Source organism: Hibiscus syriacus, unplaced genomic scaffold (assembly GCF_006381635.1).
Source record: "Hibiscus syriacus cultivar Baekdansim isolate YM2019G1 unplaced genomic scaffold, ASM638163v2 tig00015426_pilon, whole genome shotgun sequence".
In the NCBI taxonomy this organism is placed as follows: Eukaryota; Viridiplantae; Streptophyta; class Magnoliopsida; order Malvales; family Malvaceae; genus Hibiscus; species Hibiscus syriacus.
Window position 1 is genome coordinate 1,225,188 of NW_024062362.1, and position 17,549 is coordinate 1,242,736.

Sequence of the window (17,549 nt, forward strand, 5' to 3'; positions counted from 1 at the left end):
AGGTCCTTCGGGACAAATTTCATAGCCCTTAGTGGGACCCCATACGAGATGTGGTGACAGCATAGTGCACAACCTCAATGTACTCACATACCTTAAGTTCTCACTGGTGTACATGGGCTAATAAAGAGATTAAACAAATATACTGAAGGTGATATACATATGTGATTTATTATATGGTTACAGGATTCATGTATTGGTTATAGGAAATGATATATGTTTTAGTTATATGAACGTATATGATGTGTATAAATGATAAGTATATGATTATATGATAAAAGGCATTAATGATAATAATAGGATAATGACAAGGAAGAAGATATCATATATGTACATGTGTGGATTTGATATATGAATAAAAATATGATAGTATATGTGCATGTATGTAATTTAATATATGAAATGTTTTATGGTTTTATTATATGTTTTATATGCCTCACTAATTCATCGACTTAGCGTGTGATTGTTTCACACGTAGGTTTGGGAAGTGAAAAGACAAGTAAAGAGAAACAATACAGGTCAGTTCTCCTTACCGAAAATCAAATCAGAAATATAAATCGAATTACATGTATTTTGTTAGGAAGAATTTAGTTGACATGTAATAAATAAAAGATTTGTATTAGATACGCTCTGATCGAGTTTTGGAATGTTTTAAATGTATATATGTAAATGGTAAATGTATAACAATGAACGTCTTAAATTTTAAGAATTTATACGTATTTTACGAAAGTACTGTAGCAGGGTACCGTTTACGATACTGTTCATACCGTATTTTACTATTTATAAATACGTTTTTGACTTGAATTTTTATACTGAAACATATTTTAATAGAATATTGATGTATTTTCTTAAAATGAGTTCAAATGTTTTGATATTTTGTAAGAATAAAGGTATTGAAAAGTCAATGTGATATCTCAGACTCGTATCCGGGTCGGGTACGAGTTGGGGTGTTACAGCTCATGTTCTATTCTATCATAAATGTTCAAAATAAGTTAACTTCATTACATTAGAATGAAAGTTTTGTTATTTATTATATGATGAATATGATTTATATGTGTTAAAAAGGAAAGTAATTCATGATGTCCGTACTATGTTCAGTATATGTGTAAACGAAATGTTTAAGGTATGAACTGCCCATTATTTTATGATATGAAAAGTTGGATATATTGATAACTATGATAGTTGATTAGCATATAATAATTAATGAAAAACACCATTGTATGTGCATTGAGAATTAGTGGTACGATTGGCATGCTTTGAGGTTTAGTGACTCTGTAATTGACACTATATGTGCATTATGGTACCATTATGTACATTTATCGGGCACTATTTGTGCGTTCTAGGCTTCACGATGTATTGACATTGTGAGTTTCCATTTTATAAGTTCTGTTGCAATATAATGATGTTGTGTTCTATAGTACCTATATTTATATCTGGCACCAATGGTGCGTTCTGTTCTGACAGTTAAGACTGCATGTTGTGCACACACTAATTCTGACTCGTGTACCTTATATTCTCATTTGATATGCATTAGGCTATAAATTAAATATGCAAATTATATATATATATATATATGATTTATAGGAAAGTAAATGGTTCATCATATATTTTGATTTGGCATGATATGTTTTGCATATGATAAAGTGTTTACACATGTTATATGATTTAAAAGAAAGCTAATGTTTTATTAAGTATTTGATTTGATCTGATAAGTCTTATATATGTGAAATGAAGATTTTACAAGTTACAATAAAAAGCAAGAAGTTTGAAAGTAAATTTATACGTTCATATATTTTTATATTCATAGTACTTTAACTATATATTTAATATTTTATGTTTCAAAAAGTTTTACTTAAATTTATATATGCCTCACTAAGTGTAATTTTAGCATGCGATGATTTTCACGCGTAGGTAAAGAATAGTAAGTGAAGTAAGGTTTTGAGGTTGACAACAATCAATAAAGAATAATTACAGGTATCGATAATGACATCTTACTATTTTAAATTTTCTAGATGACATGTATTTGAATAAGAAGTATCTGAGATATGTTATTATGATTATAAATATGAATCTAAGTTTTATGTTTTAGATAAAAAAAAAAAAATTACTGGAATACAGAGACAATTTTGATTTAGGCAATTTTTTTAAGCAATTTCATTTAAGATATGTAATAGTGTTGAACTTCTAAATTTCTGTCTAAAATCAAGCTTGATTTGTATGATAATGTATTATATTTTGATTTTACACGATTAAGTTATTTTAATAAAAAGGTTAAATTGCATAAACGTTAAATAAACAAATTTTTACTGGATTACAAATGTAATCCATATGTAGATTGTCTGTAAATGTTTTGTGATATCTCTGACTCTTGTACAGGGTTGGATATGAGAAAGAGGTGTTACATTACTATTCAAACCAACCACTATTGGTAGTTATTATTTTTTTAGTTCGAACATTTGGAACACTTTCTTTTGAATTTATTCTGTTATAATTTAGGATAAACTATTTATTTAGTCCTCCACCAATTCTTATAGTTCTGTTTCGGTTACTCAATTAATTTTTTTCTCAAAATTATACTTAACATTATGTTTTAGTTCTGTTTTGATTACCTTTGTCTTATGTAGAAAAAAATATAATTATTTTCGGAATTATAGTTTTTTGGTTCCATTTTGATAAAAAAAAAATTAAAAGAATATTACTTTAATAATTTATCCATTAATTTCAATCAATATTGTTTAAAATCACTATTGTATCTTTAAAAATCTGTTTTTATTTTATTTTTTGAGAGTAAATGAACTCTACATGATGTTCTTTTTTATTTTAAAATTATGTATTTAAAAGAATTGCTCTACATATTTAATACCTTAAAATTAAAATGTATTTAATTTCAACATTTAATAAAATAAAAATATTTATATTATTATAATTTAATGATAAAAATACATTTAAAAATATTATATTATAATTAAAAAAAGATTTTAGCACGAATCAGCTTACCTTAGTGGTTAAAGGAATCGTTGTTGTTCCTAGAGGTCATGGATTTGAGCACCAGCGAGTGCTACAACGTGAGTGAGCGTTCAGTATCAAATGGTTGATAGTATATTTAGAACATATACTACTTGCAATCACCTTAGCTTAATAAAAAAATCTTTAAAAATATTGGAATAAGAATGACATAATTAATGGTAGAGTAAATTACACATTTAATACATAAACTATCAACTTTAATTCGTTTTAGTATCTAAACTGTCAATTTTTACAAAATCATACCTAAAGTTTAGTTTTTGTTTCATTTTAGTTCTTATGTTCAAAATTTAACGTTAAGTTTGAAAAAAAATTAAAAGTTTAGATAATAAAACGGACAAAAATTGATAATTTAAATACTAAATACGTAGTTTACTCTTACTATTATCATTGACCAGCCACCGACTCTTTGGACGGCTAAGTTGATTGCTTAATTTATTTGTTTGGTGAGAAATTGTCATTCTAAATTGACTTATATTAATATTGGGAAAAAAAGGCAAAGGAGAGAGCGGTTTATTGTTTTTTTTTTAATTTTAAAAACTAAAAGACATTCTGAAATTCATTATTAGGTTCCAATTAATAAAAAAATTGATTTAAGTACCGAAACAACAAACATTGTTGTTAATATTTTTTTAGGAATTATTATAGATTTTTAATTAGATCCTAAATAATGAATTAGGCCTAATGTAATCTAGCATTATATGTTCTCAAAGTATGATCCTCATTTTAAATTGTTTCCAAAACTTTTAAATGTTCTAATATCATCCCTATACTATGACTATCATTCTAAATTTATCCTTAATCTTTTAAATATTTCAATTTCATCCTCAAACTATGACCTTCATTCTAAATTGGCCCCAAAACTTTTTGAACATTCTAATTTAATCCCAAACTATATATGTATCTGCTAATCACATTCCTTGTTAATTAAATCGTTAGGCCAAGTTATATTATTATATGTTTGAAAAAACCAAAAGAGTTAATTGTATTATATGTCCTCAAACTATAATCCTATTTTAAATTAGCCCATAAACTTTTAAACATTCTAATTTAGACCTTAAACTATGACTCTCATTCTAAATTAGTCCTTAAACTTTTGAACATTCTAATTTTATCCCTAAATTATGACCATCTTTCTATATTGGTCCCCAAAATTTTTAATATTCTAATTTTATCCCCAAATTCACCCAAATTTGTAACTATTTTCAACCATAGTTTAATCTAAATTTTGTTTTTCAAACATATAATAGTATAACTTGTGCTAACAATTTTATTTACAAGAGATGTGATTAGTATATACATATAGTTTGGGGTGAAATTAGAATATTCAAAAAGTTTGGGGACTAATATAGAATGAAATTAATAGTTTAGGGATGAAATTGAAATGTTCAAAAGTTTGAAGACTAGTTTAGAATGAGAGTCATAGTTTAGGGATGAAATTGGAATATTTAAAAGTTTAGGGATTAATTTAAAATGAGGGTCATACCTTAAAATTTAATTTAGGTTAAACTATAATTGAACTAATTACATTGTGGATGAATTTAAGGATGAAATTGGAATATTAAAAAGTTTGGGGACTAATTTAGAAAGTGAATTATAGTTTAGAGATGAAATTGGAATATTCTAAAGCTTAAGGATTGATTTAGAATGAAAGTCATAGTTTGAGGATGAAATTGGAATATTAAAACAATTAGAGAACAATTTATAATAATTGGGGATATATAATACAATTAACTTTAAATTTTAATTATCTTTTAAATAATTTAAGAATCATATTTTATCATAAATAAATATTACTATAAATTTAATTTTTAAAATTATTTAACATTAATTTTATAAAAATTAATGAATAATTATTTAACTATATTTTATCTTTAATTTAATACTTATATAAATTAATTAATAATTTTGATGAAAGATAATTAAAGTATTGACCTAGTTTGATGATTAATTATTCAGATAATTTTTTGAAATGTTATAAGTATAAATCTTTAATCTCACAAAAATAATTTATTTTGTGTTGATAATTTAATATGAATTAAATATGTGTTTTAATAAAAGTTATGCAATTATTTTGTTTAGTCGAGTGATTAGGCGTTTGGTCTATTTCTGAGATATCATAATTCGAATCATGAAAATTTTAAAAATTTATTCTCATAAAATAATGGCATGTATCGTCATCTTATTGGCTGAATAAAAAATAAATAAAATACCATGATAGTTGAATAAAACATAACAAAATCCTATGTTTCGATTCTTTTAAGAGTTATACACGTACTATTTTCCTCCATTCAGGATTAGGAAAGTTTCTAATGTGGTACGCATAGCTCTTCCAGTGTATGATTCCCTTTTATCATACATTCGTTACCAAAAAAAAAACTAACATTAAGTATGATTTTGAAATAAAAAAAGAGAAAATAACCTCATTGACCAAAAATGCCTTATAATATACAATTTTAACCAACTTTTTTTGGATTTGCCAAAATGACCAACTAAATCGCAATGCGATCGATAATTCGCAACGCAATCTCCGGTATCGCAAATCAGTTTCCAGATTCGCAACGCGATTCTGACTATCGCATTGCGATTTTCCAAATTCATGTTGCGATTTTCCGACTATCGCAATGCGAATATGTAAATCGCAATGCGAGTATGACTATCGCAACGCGAATATATAAATCGCAATGCGATTATGACTATCGCAATGCGATTCTGACTATCGCAACGCGATTCTGACTGTCGCAATGCGATTTTCAAAGCACCATTATTATCGCAACGCGTATTTTTTTTCAAATTCCAAACACGAATATTAATATATCGGAATACTGAACCGTCCACAGTATATCCCATAATCGCAACTCATAACCTAAAACCCTAAATCACAACTCAGTCTCATCTCCATCTCTCACTCTCTAAGGCGACATCCGTCCCCATCTCCGGCGAAATCCGTCTATCTCCATCTCTCAGAGCCACCCTCACAATCATTCACGGTCAGAAATGGAAAATCAACCAAATCAACCACCGAGGGTTAGTTTTTTTAATTATTTTTATTTTGAAATTTTTGCATTATTATTAGGTTTTTCATATTGAAATTGATGATAAGTTTACTGGTAATTTCAATAATAGATTAACCATTTCATTTAGATTGCTTATTAAATTCATTCGATTGCTGCCAATACTGCTAAACTGTTTAGTCTTTAAACCCTGTGAATTTAGTATTTGTCTTTGTTTTGTCTTTTGGTTGAAGTAATGCAATCCATTCAAGTTTCAATTTTAGTATTTGAAACCGAGAATCGCAACGCGAAATGAAAATCACAACGACAGAATCGCAATGCGATTTTAGTTTCGCATTGCGATTTTCATTTCGCGTTGCGATAGTCATTTTCGTGTTGCGATTTTCATTTTCGCGTTGCGATTTTAAGTTTCAAAAACTATTCTTCTTATGTAAATTGAAACTTGAATGAATTGCATTACTTCAACAAAAAAACAAAGACAAATACTAAATTCACAGTGTTCCAAATTTAAGTTTGAAGAATAAACTACTACTCTTTATGTTTATTGTTCTTGGTATATCTTCACAGTGTAGTTTTTGGTATATCTAACTTGGTATGTTTATTGTTTTTGTAGAACTTTTATTCGGCTCAATTGACCTTAAGAAATAAATTAAGCCTGGCCAAAACAATTGCGTCGAAGCTTTCACCTGCATAAAGAAAAATATTTGAGGATACTTGCTTCGAGCCATGGCTGAAAGTACAACATCCGGGTGGAGATGCTATGTTGACCCATCTGTTTCTTCAAACCATGACTAGCGATCTACCAGAGACTATACAACGTCGTGATGAAGAGATATGGTTTGATTTTCCACCGGCGTATACGTGTTTTGGGCGGGAGGAGTTTTGCTTAATCATCGGTCTACGCTTCGGACACGATGATGTAGGTCGGTACACTAGACATATTACCCGCCTATCATAGTTATCCCGGGTTTTTCCTGAGCTGTCAATGGAGAAGCCGAATTTACACGTGGAAGACTTGACGAGATTATTGAATAAGAAAGATGGTTTTACTCGGATGGATGACGTCGATGTTGTCCGAGTATGCCTTCTAATACTTTTCCATGCCGGCTTTTTAGGCAGAGAGGCCAGACAACCTATTCCTAATGATATAATTAAATTGGTAGAGGACCTAAATGCATGGAACATGTTTCCGTGGGGTTCGTATCTATGGAAAGCTACATGGAATAAGTTGTGGTCTGCCTTTGATGATCGAAAAAGTTTGCGTGGCGATGGTTCCAAATACACTTTGTCAGGCTTTATTTGGGCCTTTAAGGTAAGAATTTTTATATAATGTTTCCAAAATTATAATTAATTATTATTTAACAATTACTAATGTTTGTTATTATATTGTTTGTAGATTTGGATATTTGATGCCTTTCCCGCCATGTAGACATATGCATTAAAAACTGCTAATGATATTCCTAGGGCTATTTCCTGGAAGAGGAAACGGACCTTGCAGTAATGGGAAGATTTACTACCGTATACGACAATAAATAATGTAAGTTAACACAAATACTACCATATGTTTATAAACAAGTTATTACTAGTACACGTTTAACTTTGTTTGAGCTTTTATATTGTTTCCATTACAGAGGCTGACACCCACGGAAGCTGAGTTTGCCACTGATTGGTGGCAAGCTAGTAAGCGTTTTTTTTATGGCACGGATGATGAGCAGCCTCCACTTCGAGAGCCATCACCTGTTCGACCCGACTATACACCTCCACAACGAGAGCCATCACCTATTCTGTCACATCATCGAGCCTCTTCTCCACCATCACCTCATGATAGGCGACCGGCAAAGATGCCACGACGTTTATCTCCCTGTTCTCCACCTCCGCCTTCACGGGATGAGTTAGGGGAGTTACGTGATGAGGTCAATGCCTTGCGTGAGGAGGTCGATACTTTACGCGATGACAATGGTGCATGGCGTGTTGAGGTGTCTACTTTACGTGGTGAGGTAGCCGCTCTACGTGAGATGGTAGCATCGTTGCAGAATGAGGTTCATACTCTACGCAACAAGGTAAATTTAATATTTTTCATATTTAACTTGATGATAAATTTACTCGTAATTTCACTTAGATTAACCATTTCACTTAGATTAACCATTTCACTTAGATTGCTTAGTAAATTCATTCGGTTGCTGCCAATACTGCTAAACTGTTTATTCTTTAACCCTGTGAAGTTAGTATTTGTTTTTGGTTGTCTTTTGGTTGAAGTAATGCAATCCATTCAAGTTTTAATTTGCAGAAGAAGAACAGTTTACTTTCGCAACGCGAAAATGACTATCGCAACGAAAGAATCACAATGCGAAATGAAAATCGCATTGCGATTCTCTCGTTGCGATAGTCAAATTCGCATTGCGATAGTCATTTTCGCGTTGCGATAGTCATTCGTGTTGCGATTTTAAGTTTTAGATTCTATTCTTCTTCTGCAAATTGAAACTTGAATGAATTGAATTACTTCAACCAAAAGACAAAGACAAATACTAACTTCACAGTGTTGAAAATTTAAGTTTCAAGAATAAACTACTACTCTTTATGTTGTCATTGAACCTGCACTAAACCTATATGTTGTCCTTTTAAATGTTTATATAAGTGATTACTTCTGGAATGTTATCTGATGCATTTTGTGAACAATGATAGAATAATGACTTGGGTGAATACCGTGCAAGTTTGAAATATATTTGTTTAATATCATTTCTGTTTATTTACAGATTTATGTATTAATTTATTTTTAGCGGCCCGCTAAGGTGGATGCTCTACGTCAGGTTTTTCTTACAAGACGGAGTTCACGCATCAGACGGCGTGCACGTGCCATTAAGTCTCCGTTCACCCCAATAGTGCGAAGAATCCGTAAGAAAAAGACCGACTCACCTGTCATCGTTCAAGAGTCCCCTCCCACCGTTCAAGAGGCCATTGTCATCGTTGAAGAGGTCCCTCCCAACATTCTAGAGCCCGATTCACACGGTATAATATATCGAGTTATTGAGAAACCGCCACACGTGCCGGAAATGATGGATGACTGTTGGCTTTCGTATAAGTTATCGACCAGTACCATTCCGGCAGATGAAGTGGAGAGGAAACAACTACCGGAAACAATTCTGGATAATACCCTTTGGGCTAAGACCACAGTTGATTTTTATCTACATGAGCGGAGCCAAGGGTGTTACGCTGACATATACAAACTCAACGATGATATGCATTTGTTGATTGAACGGTCTTGGTGGGGTGTGTTATTAGGGGTTGAAGGCAATGGCTATTTCGATGGGGGGGTAAGTCTTATATTTCTTCTTATATTTCATTTTGATTAATTTTTTTTAAATTTATGTAATTCACTAATATATGTCTTTTTTGTAAAACAACATATTGATGCATGGGTGTCACGTCTTCTAATAGTAATGGCTTTGAAGAAAAATAAAAATAAAAATAAAAAAATACGCGATATACAATTATGCCGACGTCTTTTCACGTAGTTCACTTGAAGAATCAACGACAGGAATCATATGTGTTGGCTAATGGACAAGCTAAACTTTATCCTGCATGGTGGGAGGTCGATAAGGTTAGTATTTATTTTTTTAAATATTTTAAAGGTGTTCATAAATAAGTGCGCAATTTGAATTATTACTTATGATTACAGGTGTTTATCCCTGTTTTGAAACGTACTCATTGGCTTCTCGTCGAGCTTCAGCTCCCATCCCTGAAGACAATAGTATATGACAGCATGATAAATTACATATCATTGTCTGATTTGAGAGATATTATTAAGGGATGGAGCTCTCATTTGGCTAAATTCTTGGATGCGATTAATTATTGGACTTATTCTGGAAACAAGAAGCCAAAGAAGTTTAATGTTACAGTTATCAGAGACGAGACCGCGCCACAACAAACGCCGGAAGCCAGAGGGGATTGTGGTCCTCTCGTATGCATGTGCTTGGAGCGTTTGACGACAGGAAGTACACAGTTTCTACCTCCCACTGATAGAGATAGAGGTGCAGTAGGCTTGTGGTTTCGGGATTTTATGGCTAGAGCGATATATTCGAGACGCTGCCTACCTGCATCCGCGTTATGAAAGTGTCCATAAACAATTTGTAAGTCAAATGCAAGTGTTGTTAAGTACCTAGAATTCAATAATAATTTGTTGTTTGTTGGTTTTAGATGTGTAGAAAGTGTTATTTGAGCAAATGTTTGGTTTCTGCAGGTTAATCCTGAAGTGAGCTGCGTGAAATTGATGTGCATAAACAACTGTCTGGGGTACACTTTTTTATTGTAATTGATTCTTAAAAGTCTGACTTGTTTAATTGATGAGAAAAATAATATAATAAGAGTTGATTTGTTTAATTGATGTGTAAATAATTCTTATTTGTTTAATTGATGTGTAAATAATTCTTATTTGTGCTTGTTTAATTGATTGAAATGTAAAAGTTGATTTGTTTATTTCAATCTGCATCATATTCGCGTTGCGATAGTCTAATACACTTTGTGATTTTCTCGTTGCGATAGTCAAATTCCCGTTGCGATAATCAAATTCGCATTGCGATAGTCATTTCGCGTTGCGATTATCTCGTTGCGATAGTCAAATTCGTGTTGCGATCGTTAAATTCGCGTTGCGATAGTCATATTCACGTTGCGATAGTCATTTTCGCGTTGCGATAGTCATTTTCGTGTTGCGATAGTCATTTTCGCATTGCGATTATCTCGTTGCGATAGTCAAATTCGCGTTGCGATAGTCATTTTCGCATTGCGATTATCCCGTTGCAATATTCAAATTCACATTGCGATAGTCATATTCGCGTTGCGATAGTCAAATGAATGTGTAATAAGTGATAACAACTGAACAAATCATAGCAATGTTCAAACTCAAGTTACTAATATACATGGGCCTAACTGAAAATGTTAAAAGTTTACACATAAAATACACATAATACAACGTTTGCATTTAAAAATTACCTAAGTTAATAGTCCCAAAAGGTGAAGCCGGTTGTGATTGGGATTTTGATTTTGATTGCGATTTTGATTGCCTTTTGCTTGACACCATATGAGCTTTGAATTTTGATGATGATCCATAGAGGAAAAGATGATTGTGATGGCACTGGTGATCCACATGTCAAACTTGAATGACCACTTTCCTTGCACTGACTACATGTCGATCTCTTCTTCTCTTCACCCTTGGACGGTATACGATTGTGACTTTTTGGTCGGCCAGGTAGCCTTCTGTCCATGGCTGGTGGCAAAACTATTTGTAAGTCATCTGGTATGTCCCACTCAGAAGGATGTGGAATAGGGTAGATAATCTTGGCATAAGTATGTCGATATACTTCTGTAGTGTAGCAATCCATAGAATATGCGCTTGAATCATCTTGGTTTAGATGAAGAGCAACTTTTATAACATGGCCACATGGATAACCAGATGTTTGCCATTTCATACAACTACACGTCTTTGCATTTAGATCAACAAGCCCATTTAAGTTATTATCCAGTACTTCAAACAAAGTGTTTGAACATGGTTCAACTCTATATGACGTTGACTTCAGAACACGTTTCATTATCTTTTTTTCAGTCCATGGTGTAACACGATGTTCCAATGTTTCTGTAAATTTAAATAAATAATACTTAGTAAAATATATGATAAGTTACGAATTTAAAGAAATAATACCTGCATGGTTTCTTTTCTTGTAGTACCACTGTTGAATAGAGCCTCGAAAAAACTCCATTAACATAGTAATGGGTAATTTCCGGGAATGACGACTTAGAGCATTGATTGATTCTGCACTATTAGACGTCATGAAACCATATCTTGCTCCAAGTTGATGTACTCTTGACCAACTTTCAAACCCGACATCTTCTAGTGTTTGAGCACACTGAGGCAAAACACGTCTTAAACAATTTATATGCTTATTAAAATCCACTTCCCGATAAGCTTTTACAGCCTTCCAGTATGTCCATTTGTGATTTTTTATACCAGCAGACATTGATTTTAGATTTCTATATAAATGAACACCACAAAGTCCATGAAAAGCATCTGGGAAACACCTTCTAACAACGTTGTCAATTGAGTTTTCCCTATCGGATATGATTGTCAGATTGCTAATAGGACCTATGCAATCCCTAAGATGCCCCATAAACCATGTCCATGAATCAGAGGTTTCAGATTTGCCAACCCCGTAAGTTATTGGCAGTATCCCATTGTTAGCATCCATGGCTACTGCTAATAAGTTTACTCCAAGGTATCAACCTTTTAAATGTGCTCTGTCAACTATAATAACTGGGCGCATGCAAGTAATAAACGAACGAATCTACAAAATCATATACACAAGAAATATAATCATTTAAATGTGAAATGCATGTAACTAACAAAAATGAGTCAACAAAATTATATTGATTTACTAACCGCAACACCAATGGCGATAAACAACAACTCAAAGCATCCATCTCTATCTGTTTTGATATGAGTTATCGACCCAGGATTTTTCAGCTTTAAATTGTGACAATAAGCCGGCAGTTGGGCAAACGATGCTTCTGGTGACCCCCTCAACAATTCCAAGGCATAACATTTGGCTCTCCAAGCTTGAGAATATGAGATACTAATCTTGAACCGAGCATTCATGTCAGTCATAATTTCATGTCCCTGATATACCCTGCCATTCAAAAACATTAACTCAGCCAAAAAACCACCCAACACCTTTTTGTTTGCCTGTCTATGGTGAGGAAAAACTTGGGTTCTTGAACATGTATGTTTATCAATAAAAGTCCTAACTTGAAACATTTCGCAATCTTTTATCCTCTTTGCAATCATACGCCACGTACAGTTTTTGTCAATCATACACCTTATTTCGAAACGATCTTTGCTTGATTTGTTAACTTTTAGTTGATAGCCATCTTCCACACATTTCGTATACAAAGCTATCTTCAAGTCTTCATTTGTATCAAAACAATCATCTTTCTTGATACGAATAATTTTTGTGTAACAATCAACTGTTATTTTTACCAACTCTTCTTCCGGTATTTGAAGTAATTCTGGCATATTCCAGTTATACTCCCGTGGCATTTTCTTCGGGGACTTTTCTTCAGGGATTTATTCTTCTTCTTTTTCTTCTTCAGGGTTATATGAATTACATAATGGATGTTCAACATGTTCATTCACAGTCGTAACTTCCTCCTCATTATCATCAACAACATCTTCCTCGGCAGCGGCTGTTTCATCATCAAAATTCGGGTATTGATCAATATCAAAATCATTACACGCATGGTCTGTTTCTTCTTCTGAAACATCATCAAAATCCGAGTATTGACCAAGATCAAAGTCCGGGTATTGACCAAGATCAAATTTCGAATACCGACTAGTACTCACAATTTTTTCTGTTGGCTCATCATCGTCTAACTGGTTAATACGAAAATCGGAATTAGGTGCTGAAAGTTGATTGGGATTTGGATTAGGGAAAGGTTGTGGGTTTTGAGATTGTGGTTGGTATTGGAAATGTGGTGAAACAAAATTTGCTTTTTGATGAAATTGTGGTGGAACCATTAAATTTTGAGCATCATAAACTGGGGTTGAAAAACTTAGTTGATTACTACCCGCTACTGACCCAACTTCACTACTTCTAGGTTCAACAACATACAATGTAACATCATCTTGCGAAACACTAATGTAAGCAATGAATCGTTCAACATCTTCATTGTCGGTTAACAAATAAACTTTACCTTTTCTCTGATAAGATAGCCTAAATCCACTTAAGGGCTCTAAATTCAATTTATTTGCAACACGTAACATTAGAGTTTGGAAAATCGCAATGCGATAGTCAGAATCGCGTTGCGAATCTGGAAACTGATTTGCGATACTGGAGATCGCGTTGCGAATTATCGATCGCATTGCGATTTAGTTGGTCATTTTGGCAAATCCAAAAAAAGTTGGTTAAAATCGTATATTATAAGGCATTTTTGGTCACTGAGGTTATTTTCTCTAAAAAAACCCAATAGTTCGTGACCAAAATAGAACCCAAGTGATTGATGAGTGATTAAATAGTTAGTTTACTAAATTATAGGGTAAAGTATAAATTTAGTAGCTAAACTATATTTTGTTCAATTTTGATACACAAACTTTATTTTTTTTCAAAACTATACCTAACATTTAGTTTAGGTTTCAGTTTGGTATTTATCGTTAAAATATTAACAAAACTACATCAGCATCATCTTTAAGTTTTTAACGGTGGATACCAAAATAAAACATGAACTGAACGTTAGGCATGCTTTTGAAAAGAAATAAAATTTGAGTGCAAAAACGGAGCAACGATATTAGTTTATGTACTAAAGTGTAGTTTTTAATTAATTTTCATTTTGAATGCGAAATGAATCTTAAAAACACTAAAAGAAGAAATCTTGTATTATATCACACAGCCTGTGATTCACAGTCACAGGGAACACACAAAAAGAAGAGAGAATCTTTTGCGTCGAGTGGAATGGCGAAGAAGAAGCAAGGGCTGGGTTGGATCGAATGGCTGAGAGGATGGATGTACGTGAGCTACGAGATGCTTTTCCAGAGGATAATGGCGAGTCACCTTCAGAACCCATTAGAGCTGCCGCCCTTGACCGACTTCACCTGTGTCGTAACCGGCTCCACCAGCGGCATCGGGAAGGAAATCGCCCGGCAATTGGCCGAAGCGGGGGCGCACGTCGTGATGGCCGTGAGGAATCCAAAGGCGGCCCTGAAATTTGTTTCTGCTATCAGCTGCTCCTTTAAATATTGAATCTTCGGAAACACTATACATTTTCACAAATCACCATTAGATCCGTTCTAGAGGTTCTTTCGAGTAGAACAACTAGTTAACCTTTTGATGAATGTTTCCATGTGCACAAGCCTTCTGGTTTAGAAGGCTGAAGAAAATTTTGGATTCCCAATTTATTGAAGATTTTTCATGAATATCATTAGATGATTTTCAATAAAGCTTCGCTGTTTGATGTAAAAGAAAATAGCTTTCTGATAATATATTACTACAACACAGAAACTTTAATGGAAACAGAGATAAGGGGAATCGGGAATATTACATTTTCCATCATTCGATATCAATGCAGGTTCTAGGAGTGCTCTCTTCTCGGCAACAGATCCCCAGATTCCAGAGTACTGTGAGTTGTTGAAAGCCGATGAGTGGCTTATTTGTGCATTCATCTCCCAAGATTGTCGACCTACAAATCCTTCTGAAGAAGCACACAGTGTCGAGGCTTCATTAGAAGTGTGGGAGGAGACATTGGAGATGATCGGCCTTCCTTCAGATGCTGTGGAGAAACTCCTTGAAGGTAAGGAAGTCAAATGTCGATACGGCACTCAAAATGACTAGTTCTCACGGAAAAAGTACGTTTCCTAGGGATCTTGAGCTCCGTTCTGAACGTCCAAGTTATAAATGAGATTACTACATGATGGCCATTCGATTTGTGATGAAAGGTTAGAGCTTACATCATTTTATTTGGTGCCATATTTCGGGTACTGTTTTGATTTTCATGCATGTCCTCGTGAAAGTATGCTCCTGTAACGTGTTTGATACATTGTGGACTGTTTCGGAATCATTTAGGATTCAGTTGGACCTTGGATGTAACATTTTACTCGAAGTAAGGAGTCATTGCACACCTATTATTTTGAAAAAAATGTTAAATTTAGTTTAATTTGTTAATAGGAATAGAAAAAAAATAAGAAAATTTGCATACCCAAATTTTTTAGAATAGGGTATTAAAATTTTGGATCTCTATTTTTTAATTTCTAGATCGTGAAGAACTCCCTAGCTGTTTATGAAGCTGATTTTGCTCTTGCTATAGTTTAGTTTACATGCCAGACCTGTCATTATGTATGCAAAATAAAATCACTTTATTAAATAGAAGAAAACATCACATTACCATGCCCTCATTAAAAAACCCCCTAATCCTGAATGAAAAAAAAAGAGTGCGCCATAGCAATGGAACAGAGCAGCAACCAACAACTACAAAAAGAAAGTAACCTAAAAGAATATATAAAAGAGAGACATGTGGTTATGTAGGCATGTTTTGTCTCTCTTTTATATATTCTTTTACCTATTTTATGTTGATTTATTTATTTGAAGATCGAATATGAATCTAATCAATCTCCAATTTAAATATGGGTAAAGTGCACCAATGGTTGCTTGACTATAGGATGTTACTTTGTTGAGTTCCTCGATTATTAAAATTTACAAAATAATAATCTGACTATTCATATGTTCCAAACATATACTTTTCTGTTAAAAAATCCGATCCCATAATTGTTTGATTTGTATAGTCGTTTGAAATTCTAGGATGACTATAGGACGTTACTTTGTTGAGTCCGTCGATTATTAAAATTTACAAAATAATAATATGACTATTCATATGATCCAAACATATAATTTTCTGTTAAAAAATCCGATCCCATAACTGTTTGATTTGTGTAGTCGTTTGAAATTTTATGATCAAATTTTATCATTTTTCAATCAACAGATTAACGTAACTTTAATAGTTGAGGGACCCAACAAAATAATACCCTAGTCGACGATCATTTTGTAATTTTCGAAGTATTCAACAAAGTAATGCCTTACTGTCACTATTTGTGTATTTTACCCTTTAAAAATTAAAAAGAAAAAAAGAAAAATCAATCCATCATATTACAAATGAATTTTGATCATTGATTAGATCCAAACTACCACAAGTGGGAAGGTCGAGTTATTATTTGAGTTTACCTCTATAATCGTATAATTTAAAAGTATTCTCCTCTAATTAATTATTCAAATTGATTCAAAAAAGTAAAATTAGTCGATCTATTTAACTTAACCCTTTCAAACCAAGTTGGATTTTGCTTTGTAAAATGGGAAAATTATTGAAATTGTTTGCTTGAGTTGTTGTTGGAAACTAATGTTTATACTTGCATGTTTTGGCTCTCAAAACTCAATTGAATATGCACTGAAGTTGTTCAGGGTCGTTTATGGACTATAAGTGGTCCAAGGATTCTGAGTTAATTGTTCAAAGCGATTGTGCTGTTGTGGTTAATTGGATTCTGAATCCTTCCTCTATTCCGGTCGAATGGTCGTCACGGATTCTGAGTTAATTGTTCAAAGCGATTGTGCTGTTGTGGTTAATTGGATTCTGAATCCTTCCTCTATTCCGGTCGAATGGTCGTCACTCCTTCACCCCGTTGCAGCAATAGTATTTCGCGAGAAGTTTGCCGTCAATCTGGTTCCTAGAAGGTGCAATACTTATGCTGACCAGCTGGCCGAGATGGCTGTTGGCAGAGTGAATTCACAGGTGGCGGTTAATGAAGTTTAATGTTGAAGCTAGGGAGATATCTATTGCTTAAAGCCGGGAGGCCGAGCCAGCTGTGCGAGCATTCCTGGTCTTCTTGAGGGTGTGTTATATGGTTGGGCAGTATTTTCTTTTTTTTGTTCCTAGAGGTCATGGATTCGAGCATCAAAAGCTGCAACAAAGTGATTGAACGTTCATTATCAA

General features: G+C 33.0%; 1 protein-coding gene across 4 annotated transcripts in view; it reads right to left on the minus strand.

Annotated features, from left to right (window-relative positions):
* The window catches only part of LOC120207872 (rhodanese-like domain-containing protein 8, chloroplastic), a 50,073-nt gene that overhangs the window by 7,577 nt on the left and 24,947 nt on the right, over positions 1-17,549 (minus strand). For all 4 annotated transcript variants that reach the window (XM_039207287.1, XM_039207288.1, XM_039207285.1 and 1 more), the window contains 2 exons: positions 12,329-12,339; positions 3,214-3,219 (listed from right to left, as the gene is read on the minus strand). The gene's annotated coding sequence lies outside the window, so the exon portion shown is untranslated. The remainder of the gene's footprint in view (positions 1-3,213; positions 3,220-12,328; positions 12,340-17,549) is intronic.